At 38.9% G+C, this 14,088-nt stretch overlaps 1 protein-coding gene across 5 annotated transcripts in view; it reads right to left on the reverse strand.

The window, feature by feature from the left end:
• Positions 1-14,088, reverse strand: part of nlrc5 (NLR family, CARD domain containing 5) — a 167,759-nt gene that overhangs the window by 143,114 nt on the left and 10,557 nt on the right. For 4 of the 5 annotated variants that reach the window (XM_039762977.1, XM_039762980.1, XM_039762979.1 and 1 more), the window contains exon 1: positions 22-202. The exons of the other annotated variant lie outside the window; for it this stretch is intronic. The gene's annotated coding sequence lies outside the window, so the exon portion shown is untranslated. Of the gene's footprint in view, positions 1-21; positions 203-14,088 lie in introns of those variants that run through there. 5 annotated transcript variants of the gene reach the window in all.

Here is a 14,088-nt window from a genome sequence, read left to right on the forward strand (position 1 = left end):
TCCGAAAAAAACCTTGAATACCTGAACGTAATAAACATCTCCTGCTTCACAAAATGTCCGAATTCTGGTTTTCAATCAACATGTTCTCTGCTTTGTTCAACCTGCCACTTGTTTTCTTCAGCTGAAAAGCACAGACCTGCTTTCGGTTTCTGTATGAGTTTGCCTGTGCCTTCTTAGGTATCATTTTTTATGCAAACGGTGTCAAATTAATTTTCACTTGCGTGCAGCTTTTGACAGCCTATTGGTCTTTGGTTTAACCAAAGCATTAGCAGTGCCAAAGGAGCGGCTGACAACAGTTTAAAAGATGTTGAATGTGGGCTCTTTGCTAGAAAACTCAAATTAATTTTAAATCAGAGCCATGCTGGGTGGGCAATAATGATCTACGAGTCCAAGTTCCATAATGTAGTCTCCCCAGAGGCTATTATACATTAGAACGTTTCAAGCACAGAAATGGAAGAAGAGATGAACAGCCTATGGTGGTCTGTGAGCCATATAGGTGCATGAGGTGTAGAGAGTGTTTTCTACAGAGAGATGACACTACTATGCTGCAGCCACAAGTAACACACGTCTCCTCACCTGAATGGCCACCCTGAATTCAACAGTAAAGTAAACCTTTTAAGCTGGAGTAAGAAGCTACACAATTGTAACCAAAAAATACATACAATTATACTGACCTAACCAAACGTTAAGAAACTTCAGTTTTGGGACACACTCTAGAACACCACCTCGTACTTTACATTAAATTTTCTTCTCTATTGCATATTAACGTTGTACTTCCTAATCACTCATATTGTGCTCATTATATTTTGCTTGTGTAAATTGCACAGGATAAATACATTGGGTAAATAAATAATAATAGGGAAGTATGGTTAGATATGGTTACACAGTGATCAGTGTTGCTGTTGCTTTAGTGAGCTCATGTACTACAATCAAATCACACACCCAGTCATTGTGTGGACTTTGTACACTCACCTTGTGTATGTGTAAGTTTTCCAAGTACTCTGAGCTTTTCCCTCACATCCTCAAAGATAAACTGGCCCTGTGTGACTGAGTGGACCCTGATGGACTGGCAGATTCCTGACTTAAGCTCAGTGCTGCTGGGAGAACTTTGACCACTTGTGACCCTGAACTGCATTAAGTCCATTTGAGAATGAATGAATGAATGAATAAGAAGAAGCCTCAGGTACTGGACAGATTCTCAAAAAAAACCCTTATGGTACATGCATGAATGGATGGAAGGATGTCCCTTTATCCCAGGGTGATTTGGTGATAAACTTGAAACTCAGAAGAAACTGGAGGCCTGTTAACTCTGTTATGTTGTGGCCACTGATCTGTGGAACTTGCATTAAATGGGTTTCTGTGTTATTGTATTGGAATATTGCCTGTTTAAACATGTATGTATATTGCATGGTTTGTCTGTCTGTGCACACTACCTTGTCTTATCTGAACTACATGTACACTGTGGGCCCTGAGCTTTGTCATCATTTTGTCACTCTGTATACTTGTACTGTATATGGCTAGGATGACAAGTATACTTTGGCATGGACTTGACTTTGGAACAAGGGAAAGGTGGGAACAAGGTAAAGCTTTGCTGTGGAAGTGAATGTTGAATTTAAAAAAAAGAAGAAACAAAATACCAAACAAATGGGAAACAACAGGTAAGCTGACTCAAATGTTCTGGACTGTTGTACTGGTGAGATAAGATTAATGGAAGCCTGCCAAAAGTAAATAAACATGACTGGTGCAGAGTGAAACACCAACTCAAGTGTCAACTCTCCAGAACTTATTACATTCTTCTCTGATTACACAAAATGAAGCAAGATTCAGAAAATGAAAACTTCCCCTGAGCTCAGCATACTCAATCCTTTTTGGTTGCTTCATTAAATCTTTGCAGCCATCTATGTTTTGAACCTGCTTATAACATTACAGGGTTGCTGGGCGGTCAGAACAATTACAGACAGCAACTAACTCTGGAATAAATGGCAGTCTTTTGCAAAACATACAGGATAATTTTTCCCAAATGTACACATATGGGCCAATTTACAGACTGATAATCTATCATGTGTAATGTGTATGAGCACTTGCAAAGGGAAGGACACATGAACCATGGGAGAATGTGCAAAGAATGAAAGATTTAAAGCCAGGTATCTGAATCTGTGAGGCTAACTACCACTCCACTATGACACTCATAATATGCTTATTAGACCAACTGATTTGTTTAAAGTTAGCTTAGCGTGCCAAACAGATCATCAAACTTCAAACTTCAACCGAACACAAGCATACCAAATAAGAAAAGGCCAGAACCCTGAATAGGAATTTAAGCATACAAAATCCCCAAGAGATAAGGCCTGCTTTATTATGCCACAAAAAGCCATAAAACGTCAAGGGGCACTTTATTACCTGTGAGAGTTAAGTGTTAAATAAAAACACTCCATCAGAGCAAAGCTAAAAAACCCCAACCACAGCCCTTTTTTTTTTTAATTATACTAGATCAAGTGATAAATTTAGCTCTCAACACACAGGGTGGTCAATGTAATCTAATCATCTGGTATTACCAGGCAACACACAACACAATTTAAGAGCATCAGGCTTTCTTACACTCAGTCATGCATCTTTTTAGCAGGTCTACAATACTTATTTATGTCAGGAATTAGTGGATGTAGTATGAGTCATGAGACAAAAATCAGTCCTAGAATGGATGCCTTTTCATCACAAGGTAGACACATATCTGGATTCAGTCATCCCAAGCCAAGTTACAGTTACCAATTAATCTAATACACATACTAGTGAGAAAAGCAGGAGCATCAAGGGAAGTCCTCCATAGACACTAATCATATAGGGATACAAACTTTCAGTTCAATTCAATTCCATGTATTTTTGTATAGCTCAGTCCCAAAGTGTTGTAATGTCAATTACATACAGAATCTAAAATGTTCATGATGATAAGCACATAGCAAAGTAGAGCAAATTCAATTTGGTTAATATAACATCTCCATTAGCATTAAACTTAAGAAATCACCAGCTGACAATGGAAAATGAAATTCCTTTAGAGAGTGTTTTTGGAGAAACAAACTTCTGGAATGTCCACAGTCAGTTGTAACAGTCACATTCATGGATAAAGTCAGATGCAGTCCATTGGCTCCCAGAGACTTTGAAGCAGTATCCATCTCCACTGCTCTATCATGACACTTTTAATTCTGCTCACTCACTGATGCACATTTCACATCCTTCTTATAATTGACCTATCATTGAAGCCTAACTTTGCAGCATTAGATGCAAGGCAGGGATTTAACAGGACAACAGTCCATTGTGGGCCACATTAAGGTGCACACCCACACTTGGCCAAAACTTGTGGTAGCTACAAGGAGACATTGGCACAACGTTCAGACTACACATAGACAGTGCCAGAGCAGGAATTTGAACCCAGGACTCTATAGCTGTAAGACAGCATGGCAGCCCCTTCTGCTGTAGTCTATTAGATATTTGTATACAGCATATATAATGATTATGCCTTATTGAGCATAATGATAATCCTGGATCTTCGCCTGCCTCTACATGGGTAAGTGAACATCACCATCAACAAAGATAATCACTTTGACCCTTCAATGACTTTGGTCTTGACTACTGTGAAGAGCATAAAGTTTGTGAAAAATTGATATTAACCTTCATGAGAACATCTTCTTTCTTCTTCTTTATTCCATAGCTGGCACTTGGAAAGGGGGTCGACCTCTTAGCCAATATGCTGCTGTTGGTGCCGCTGGATTCCATGCTCTATTCACCACACTCTTCCATTGTAGTCGATCGGTTGAGACGGTTCTTGCTTCGATTGCTGTCAGTCGCTGGTTCTTTAGGTCGTTCTCTACGTGTTTCAACCATGTCATCTCCGGTGCTTCTTGTTGTATCCTCCAATCAGGAGGGCGTTTTCTCCATAGGAGTTTGTGCGGTAGTCGATTTTCATCCATCCTACAGACGTGGCCGAACCATCTTAATCGACGTTTTTGAATTTCCTCCGCGATCCGCGTTCATGAGAACATAAGTCAATTTAAATCCAAGAAAAGGCCACTGAATCCAACAATTCATCTGTTTAGCCAACAGTTGCTTGATAATCTTAAGTCTACTTAGAGCAATGCCTCAGTTACCTGAAAATGCTCATGAAAATTCCTTTCCTAAAACATCTGGGGCCTCATGTATAAACGGTGCGTACGCACAGAAATGTTGCGTAAGAACTTTTCCACGTTCAAATCGCGATGTATAAAACCTACACTTGGCGTAAAGCCACGCACTTTTCCACGGTACCTCATGCCTTGTCATACGCAAGTTCTCCGCTCGGTTTTGCAAACTGGCGGCACCCAGCGTCAAAGCAATGCTACTGTTCTTGTGTGATTACTCATTATTTTCATGACGCGGCTTTATAAATACACAGAAACTAACCGCATATTGTTTATTAGTGTAATGCATCTGATTGTAATTAACTCGTAACAATATAATGGTCCAGGGAACAGCCATAGTATTCCAAATACCATAACTGCTTTAGTGTTGTTACTCTCGCTGCACCTTCTTCTTCTTCTTCTTCTTTCAGCTCCTCCCATTAGGAGTTGCCACAGCGGATCATCTTTTTCCATATTGCTCTCACTGCACCACGCGGAGTATTTATATCACTGTATCTGAGTGTGAATCACAGCAGCAGCTGATTGGAAAGAGAATTATCGGTATACGGCATTAAGGACACGCTGTCTCAGCCACTGCAAAACGTTTTAAAGCCTTTCCTGTACGGACCTCGCGGTTCAGAAACAGTTTAATCCCAAGAACTTTAAATGCACTCAATCAATTGCTCCTTGTAGAACGGTTTGTACTTATAAGTACAATCACCACACTGTAAACTTGCACTACAGTTATAATATCTCACAACCTGGGCCACTTTATAAAGCGCATATTTACATATGATGACGATATCATTTTTAAGGTGAAATGCAGCAAAATATGTTTGTTAAATTATACACATAAAACTTTAACTTCATTTAAATAATCTATATTCTTCACTGGGAGTGTCGTTAAGGATAGAATAATTAAACATGTACTACGAAGATATTTCAATGTTCTTTAAACGTTTTGAAGAATCGGCGCTAAGCTTACAGATAGCTTAACGTCTATTACAGAGCTGATTGTATGGCGATCGGTTACTTGGGGAAAGAAAAGCAAGGACTCTTGGGGCGGCCACGCCAATATATATTGAATATAAAACAGAAAGAGAAAATAACAACACAGCTAAAAACGCAGCGACAAATTTCGACAAAAGATTAAGAAGCAAGTAGTGATTCACACACATAGATCACATACGAGTAGAAGATCAAATACAAAACAAAGCATTTAACCTGCTACTTTAATTACGATGTAATTTTGAGAAACTGGTTAATTAAACGATTTTAAGATGACGTTTATAATGTTCTACTAAATGACATAATAAACTACGTGATTAAAGTGGAAAATTCGAGATTAAAGTTGACATTTCGTGCTTTTTCCCCACCGTGTGCCTTTTTTCTCTGTAACCCTAGTAAACTTTCATATGACATTCAGACAGTGGGCTTACAACTCTTCTTTTCACGGCAAGTTTGATATGTGACTTCTTTTTTATTTCCGGCACTGTGCGATTTTGTGAATGTGAGCTTTCAAGTTTCTCCAACACGCTATGTCACTCGATCAACTTCCTTTTGTTGATTATTCCACGGTTTATTTGAACAAATAGTATGTTTTTCCTTTGCCTCCACTTGGTATTCGCTGAAATTCTTATATTTTCCCCCGTGCTTTTCCCGTTGTCTTTTCACAGAAGGCTGCGCTTAAGGGCTATTTATATTGATTTGCATATTCAAATTAGGCGTAATTCGGGGAGGAGTTGGGACGTTACATAATGCGCGTGCACGAGCGTTAGTTTTCACGCTGATCGGGATTTATGTAACGAAAGAACGTGGAAGTTGGAGTACGCACAGATTCCTGCATCTGGATTTTTCTGTGTGTAAGCACATTTCGGCTTTTGTGCTTACGCCATGTTATAGTGCGAGTTCTACGCACGGCGTTATACATGAGGCCCCTGGAGAATACGCCTGACCACATCTTCATGTACAACTTCATTTCCATGTAACAGTCCTGTCATGACTGCTCATCACTCTCAAGGAGGGACTTCCAAACAGAGTCATTAGAGCACTTTAGTCCACTTGGACTACAGTTGTCCATCAGTGTCACAAAAGATCTCCTGAGCTCCTTCTGCTGGCTAACACAACCTCCATCAAGCTGGCTTACTGTATAGCAAGACAAACTAATATTTAGAAATATCTCAACGTATATTTTAAGATAACTAGAGTACGAAGGTGTTGTACCGTGTTAGCCATTATGAATGTAGAGAAAAGTCAAGCAAAATGACACCTTTTATTGGCTAACTAAAGAGATTACAATATGCAAGCTTTCGGGGCAACTCAGGCCCCTTCTTCAGGCAAGATGTAACTTTAAAATACTTAAATTGAATGGCAGATGTCTGAAAACATGTCGAATGTGATTCAAGATATCTTGAAGTAAATTCCTGTGCATTTTGATAAATACATTTCGGGATATCTTAAAATAAGTCTGTAGTTAATATAAGATACCTAAAATGCAATTCAAGATAGCTCAAAATGACTTCCTGTAAAATCGCCTATTTTTTGTCAGTTTTTCTTTTTGTCTATTTTAAGATATCTTAAAATGCATTTCAGATATCTTAAAATGATCTGTGTGTTACTTTAAGATAGCTGGAAGTTCAATGTCAAAATGTATTTTCAAATTTCTTGAAATGGAAAAGGCATTTACTTTGTGTGCCAGACGGCTGGGGACCCTACCCAGCCAGGACGCCTGGACGGTCCACGAGAGGGACGATACCTCCCCTGGGGTACGAGAGGGCAGCCGCCCGGGTCTGCTTGGGGGCCACTGGAATGGAGCTGGAAAGCTCATCCCTATGGGAGGACGTGGCCACCACCAGGGGGCGCCCGGACAGTTATGGAACCCTGGATGGCAGCACTTCTGCCAAACCAGGAAGTGCTGCTGGAAGAAATCCTAGGGGCACCCGGAGTGCTTCCGGGTGCTCTCCTGACACTTGCACCACACCAGGAAGTATCGTCAGACGGAGCATCTGGAGCCCATCTGGGTCGCCAAAGGGGCCGCCTCCCTCCAGTAGACGAGCCGGAGTTGGGAGGAAGGAGACGGAGCTTGTAAGGAGGGGAGTGGAGATAAAAGAGAAAGAGAAAGAAAGAAAGAGAAAGTGACAAGACTGTTGGTGACAAGGCATTGTGGTGCTTAGAGTAATAAAGGAGTGTGCTTTTGGACATGTCTGTCTGTCTGTGTCCGGGAGGCTGGCTTTCCACATTTGAAATATCTGAAAATGTATGTGGGATATCTTGAAAGGCATTTGAAATATCTCAAAATGTAGTGCAGAAATCTTAAAATACAACGAACAGTGATGAAAGAATCCCACTAAATATGCTTCACCTCGAATTTGGCAAGCTGAAATTTAGGGAATTTGAGTCAACTCTGCAAATGCATTGAAGTTAAAGTGGGGGTGAGGGGGTTGAAGGAGGAATTGAAATAGTTTTGAGAGGATTATATTGGTGCAATGCTTTTTAAGTGTAACTGTGAACTAGACAATAGTCTACATAGTATGCTGAAATGATTATTGTGGCCAAAATTGAGTTGTGAGCCAACAGTGCTGACCACTGCACTGCCTTGCCTCTCTGAGATAAAATTATACTCTGAGTCCTTTATTTCTCCCTGCGTCTTCTGACCTCTTGTCACTACAACTAACTAACACCTACCGTGTCTGTGATGCAAGCAATCAGCATTACACACTCTGGGGCTGTCTCTGCCACTACCCTATCTGTGCTACCTAGTGAGGAGCATAACATGCTTAATATAGCATTGGAGACAAAGAATCTATGCAAAACAAAGTATTTTCATAATACTATCCTTATGGTCAGCTGATATCCTGCAGCTACGTTCCTGCCTTGCAACCAGTGCTTTCTGGGTCAGGCTCTGGCTTCCTTGTTACTCTGCTCAGGATAAAGCTGGTGTAGAAAATGAATGGATGGATGGATGTTCAGCTAATGTACCATTCGCAATGAAAATACTGTGAGTTTTTTTTTAAACATGCATGGTGCAGATAAAGCCGAACTACTGATTGGTTAGTGACATCATGCACGTGTGACTATGCTGTAAATTAGTCATGCATGAGCGAAGCAGATTGGTCAGTGCCATAAAGTGTGAGGTGGAGTTCGCTTATAGCATACAAATGTGAGAATTCTGTTCAGGGGTGTTGCAAATCAGGCTGGCAGTGCAGGTTGAGTAGTGACAGCCCCACCCAACACTGGTTGCTACTGCTCTGTGATTTCCACACGGGCCTTGCAAGGCTTTAATGGAGTATGGGAAAAGTTTGCTTAAGGCAGTCACACAGTGAATTTTCTGGAAAAAGTTTGCCAAAAACGACACAGACAAACTCAGCAAATTCACTGTGAACAACGTTTGGCAAATTTCACAGATTATCATCATCAGATATCTTTAAATGCTAATTTGGCATCCCATACTTCTGTGCTACAAAACACTGATACACCATATACTAGGCAAGTATTTACAGCAAACAATCAGTCAATACCTGACATCTAATCATCACTCTGCTGATAAACCCACCTCTACTTTAAAAAGAACTTTACCTTTTCAGACATTATTTAAACTCTGAGGCCTGACATTTCAAAAACATATAAGAAATATTTTCGTGACTGACCCAGTACAGTTCCTCAATTCTTATTTACCTAACCAAAAACGTTGAAGTTGAAGTCTTGCAGTCAGTCCATAATGTGCTCTCATTACTTAACTAGAAAAGATGTTCCATGTATCTGTAATCTTCATTGGGAAGAAATATTGTTATTAAGTGTTTGTGCATAGTCTTAATACTCCTTGTTAAGTTACCTTCAAGCTTAATTTAAAGTATACCTTAGCAAATACCTGCTCAGTTGCCCATATATTTGTCTTTAGGCACTTTTTAATTTGTAGGCTGCTTTGGAGAGAAACATCTAAAAAATATTTTTGAACTTAAATCACAGGAGATTGAACTGAACATGCCACCTAACAAAGTGGACCAAACAGCACTAATAAGGTATAAACTCTTAAATTCTAATCCCATGTCTTTCAGTTGAAAGATTTTTTAAGCCCTATGGTGCACTGGCTTTGGCACTGGACTTTAAACTGCAAACTGCAATGCTTTTGGTTGAACGTTTGCCATTGACTGCCTGTGTGATTCTGAGTCTCTTAACCTGACTAAGTCACAGTTCAAAGATTCCTGATCCTGTAAGTCACCTTGGCTTAAATCGGTCTGCCAAACACAAAAAACAATAAAAGTGAAAGTGTGACTGCAAGTTTGTATCATGTCTGTCTGGAAACCTCATAACAAAACTGAAACACATTTAGCCAGTTATTATACAATCCAAAGGAAATCCCCTAATATGCGCAAAAATAACAAACATGAAGCCTCCTGTATCTACACAAATCTTCATAATTTATATTAGAAATACAAAGTACGCATTCTGAATATCAGGCTTTAATATGCAGATGAAAGCAGAAAGTGCAAAAAAGAAACAAATATAAGCAAGGAAGAAATAAACTGCGTGGGAGAAAACATGAAGTGCAAATACAGCTGCATTTCCACCCCACTGCCACCAAATTTTGCAATAGTTTTGCCAATCTGTTTATTCTCAGGTACACAAGGTGGCAGTGCCCTTTCTGGCATTGCATAGTAAGCTGTAAAACTTGGGTCAGAATAAGCATCTTTAGAAATGAAATGGATATGTGCAAAGAAAATATATTTAAAAACAAAATACATTCTAGCAATAAAATTCATATCTCTCAAAAACACCCCTCAGGGTAATTAAGTTTAGAACATGAATGCATAGAATTCAACTTCATATTACTTCATAATTCATTATGCTTTATACTTATACCACAAAAACTGTACAATGCATTCCCAAATACATAAAAGAAAAATAAAGAATTTTAAAATATTTTTTCCATCATCAGAAAGGTGTAAAATTGTTGAAATCAAGGCAAACAAATTCATAACGACATACTCCTTGGCTGAACACACAAGAGGATGTATAAAGAATGGGTTCAAGCAGAGCACTATAATCATCTTTCTATATGTTTCTATAGCGGGAATTCAAAGACACAAATCTATCCCATATTTATTCTTTGAGTAGCCCCACAGGATTTCAGCACCTAATTATCTGCATGACTACTTCAAACACACTCTATTGATCAAATATTTTATATATATAAAATCCTAAAAGTTTAAAAGTGCAACAATTTTATGTCACATTTTATGTCACGCTTTAAATCAGGCTTATTTTAAAACTTACATATATATGTTTGGTATCATTCTTTTCAGAATTTATTGAACTTTAATGTCATACCACATAAGTGCTAAATAAGTTATTTTTGAGTGAAACTAAAACCAAAATAAGTCTCTAGTACCTCTGTATTTAACTTGCCAGTCTGCCAGTCAGCTGACAGTGCTGACTGCCCTATGATGACAAAATTCTACAAAACAGAAGTGTAACGATATCCTTAAGCATGATTCACGTGTTCAGTAACTCTGCTAATTTATGCAAAGAATGCAGCATAACCATCCAAATATGGACATTGTCACTTTTTAAGTTGGATAAAAGATAAAGAGACCTTTTTTTTAGTGTGCCAGGAGCAAAAGTGTAGGTATAGTAGTATTTTTTAAGTTTTTCTGTGATGGCACAGAAATATACACACATACACACACACATATACCAAACTAATATCTGACAATTACAAACCACAGTTATGTGCAGCATTTCACTTTCTCTCACTCAGTATTAAGGAATGGGAATCCCCATATTCTTTGCAAAGGTTTGTCAGAATTGCTGCTCAGTCAGTCAGTCAGTCAGTCATTATCCAACCCGTTATATCCTAACACAGGGTCACAGGGGTCTGCTGGAGCCAATCCCAGCCAGCACAAGGCACAAGGCAGGAACAAACCCCAGGCAAGGCACCAGCCCACCGCAGGGCACACACACACACACCAAGCACACACTTGGGACAATTTAGGATCGCCAGTGCACCTAACCTCCATGTCTCTGGACTGTGGAAGGAAACCAGAGCACCTGGAGGAAACCTACGTAGACACGAGGAGAACATGCAAACTCCACGCAGGGAGGACACGGGAAGCAAACTCAGGTCTTCTTACTAAGAGGCAGCATCGCTACCACTGCGCCACAGTGCCACCCTAAATTGCTACTCTTCTAATGTAAATTTCAACTCTGTGTTAATTAAGTTATTTAGGCATTTTTATCCACTGCAAAAGGCTCAAAACCTGCAAAACATGTTCTCAAAAATTTAAAAAAATAGTCTAATGTCCAATACCTTTAAGCCCATCAGAAGGGTTGAAAAAATAACTAGATGTGAGGGACAACTTGTGCATCTTACAACACTGCTGTGTGATAAGCTGAGGTGTGGACATCTATGTTGTCTTAAGGCAAAGAAATCTGGTTGTTTCATTTAAAACACTTTAACCAATGACTGATCCAACAAAATCATATCAATTGTACAAACAGAGATACTGTACAGAGCCTAGAAACATGTTACGCTTGAATTACATAAACTTGCTATGCAAAGCAAACATATCCAATAAATAATTTGTAAATCTTCAAAACATTGTCACCTTCAGCTTTGGGTATTGCAAGAATATCTGGAAATCACTTCTCTGAGTAGGCCTGAAATTTATTATACAGCAATGAAATCCATTTGCTCAGTTTGTATAAAAATTAAATGTAATAAATTTGACAGCCACGAAATTTATGTCTGATCCATTTAAAAAGGATACCACAAACTTTAAAATGTGCTGATTTGTGTAAACAAAAGATTGACATTGAAAGACAATTCTTACTATATAATATGACTCATGTTATATAACATGTTCGTTTCAGAAGATTTCTGTCTGAACAAATTATACAATTGGAGTCATGTTACTTATGTTTATTATTAGTATGGCAAACCTACTTAGTAAATGAATTGCAGTATTATCAAGAATAATTCTATAGATGCTGAATCTTTGACTGATTAGTGTTTTTTTTTTTTTTAAAAGCTTTATTGTTTGAATGGTTTTTGTGCTATGTTTCAGTGTTTGTGTGGTGGTTGTATTAAAAAATCCATTATTTAACCTGTGACTCTGTTGGTTATTATTGGGCCTGAGGTTTGGGGCTTATGGAGCACCGTAATGCTTAGTCTATATATATATATATATATACAGTGGTGTGAAAAACTATTTGCCCCCTTCCTGATTTCTTATTCTTTTGCATGTTTGTCACACAAAATGTTTCTGATCATCAAACACATTTAACTATTGGTCAAATATAACACAAGTAAACACAAAATGCAGTTTTTAAATGATGGTTTTTATTATTTAGGGAGAAAAAAAATCCAAACCTACATGGCCCTGTGTAAAAAGTAATTGCCCCCTGAACCTAATAACTGGTTGGGCCACCCTTAGCAGCAATAACTGCAATCAAGCATTTGCGATAACTTGCAATGAGTCTGTTACAGCGCTCTGGAGGAATTTTGGCCCACTCATCTTTGCAGAATTGTTGTAATTCACCTTTATTTGAGGGTTTTCTAGCATGAACCGCCTTTTTAAGGTCATGCCATAGCATCTCAATTGGATTCAGGTCAGGACTTCATTTTGTTTTTCTTCAGCCATTCAGAGGTGGATTTGCTGGTGTGTTTTGGGTCATTGTCCTGTTGCAGCACCCAAAAATGCTTCAGCTTGAGTTGACAAACAGATGGCCGGACATTCTCCTTCAGGATTTTTTGGTAGACAGTAGAATTCATGGTTCCATCTATCACAGCAAGCCTTCCAGGTCCTGAAGCAGCAAAACAACCCCAGACCATCACACTACCACCACCATATTTTACTGTTGGTATGATGTTCTTTTTCTGAAATGCTGTGTTCCTTTTACGCCAGATGTAACGAGACATTTTCCTTCCAAAAAGTTCAACTTTTGTCTCATCAGTCCACAAGGTATTTTCCCAAAAGTCTTGGCAATCATTGAGATGTTTCTTAGCAAAACTGAGACGAGCCCTAATGTTCTTTTTGCTTAACAGTGGTTTGTGTCTTGCAAATCTGCCATGCAGGCCGTTTTTACCCAGTCTCTTTCTTATGGTGGAGTCGTGAACACTGACCTTAATTGAGGCAACAGTTCTTTAGACATTGTCCTGGGGTCTTTTGTGACCTCTCAGATGTCTCAGTTGTCTCTGCGCTCTTGGGGTAATTTTGGTCGGCCGGCCTCTCCTGGGAAGGTTCACCACTGTTCCATGTTTTTGCCATTTGTGGATAATGGCTCTCACTGTGGTTCGCTGGAGTCTCACAGCTTTAGAAATGGCTTTATAACCTTTACCAGACTGATAGATCTCAATTACTTCTGTTCTCATTTGTTCCTGAATTTCTTTGGATCTTGGCATGATGTCAAGCTTTTGAGGTGCTTTTGGTCTACTTCTGTGTCAGGCAGCTCCTATTTAAGTGATTTCTTGACTGAAACAGGTGTGGCAGTAATCAGGCCTGGGGGTGGCTATGGAAATTGAACTCAGGTGTGATACACCACAGTTAGGTTATTTTTTAACAAGGGGGCAATTACTTTTTCACACAGGGCCATGTAGGTTTGGATTTTTTTCTCCCTAAATAATAAAACCATCATTTAAAACTGCATTTTGTGTTTACTTGTGTTATATTTGACTAATGGTTAAATGTGTTTGATGATCAGAAACATTTTGTGTGACAAACATGCAAAAGAATAAGAAATCAGGAAGGGGGCAAATATTTTTTCACACTACTGTATATATATACAGTGCCTTCCACTATTATTGACACCACTTGCAGAAATTTGTAAGAAGGGTTAGAAAAAAAACTGAAAGACATTTGACTTTTAATTAGATCAAGTTAATTCAAAGAAAAGCAAAGCCTTCATCAAGAAATAAACATTTGTAACAAAGCACATGTGTAGA

The sequence above is a fragment of the Polypterus senegalus genome, chromosome 9, assembly GCF_016835505.1.
Source record: "Polypterus senegalus isolate Bchr_013 chromosome 9, ASM1683550v1, whole genome shotgun sequence".
NCBI classification, from domain to species: Eukaryota; Metazoa; Chordata; class Cladistia; order Polypteriformes; family Polypteridae; genus Polypterus; species Polypterus senegalus.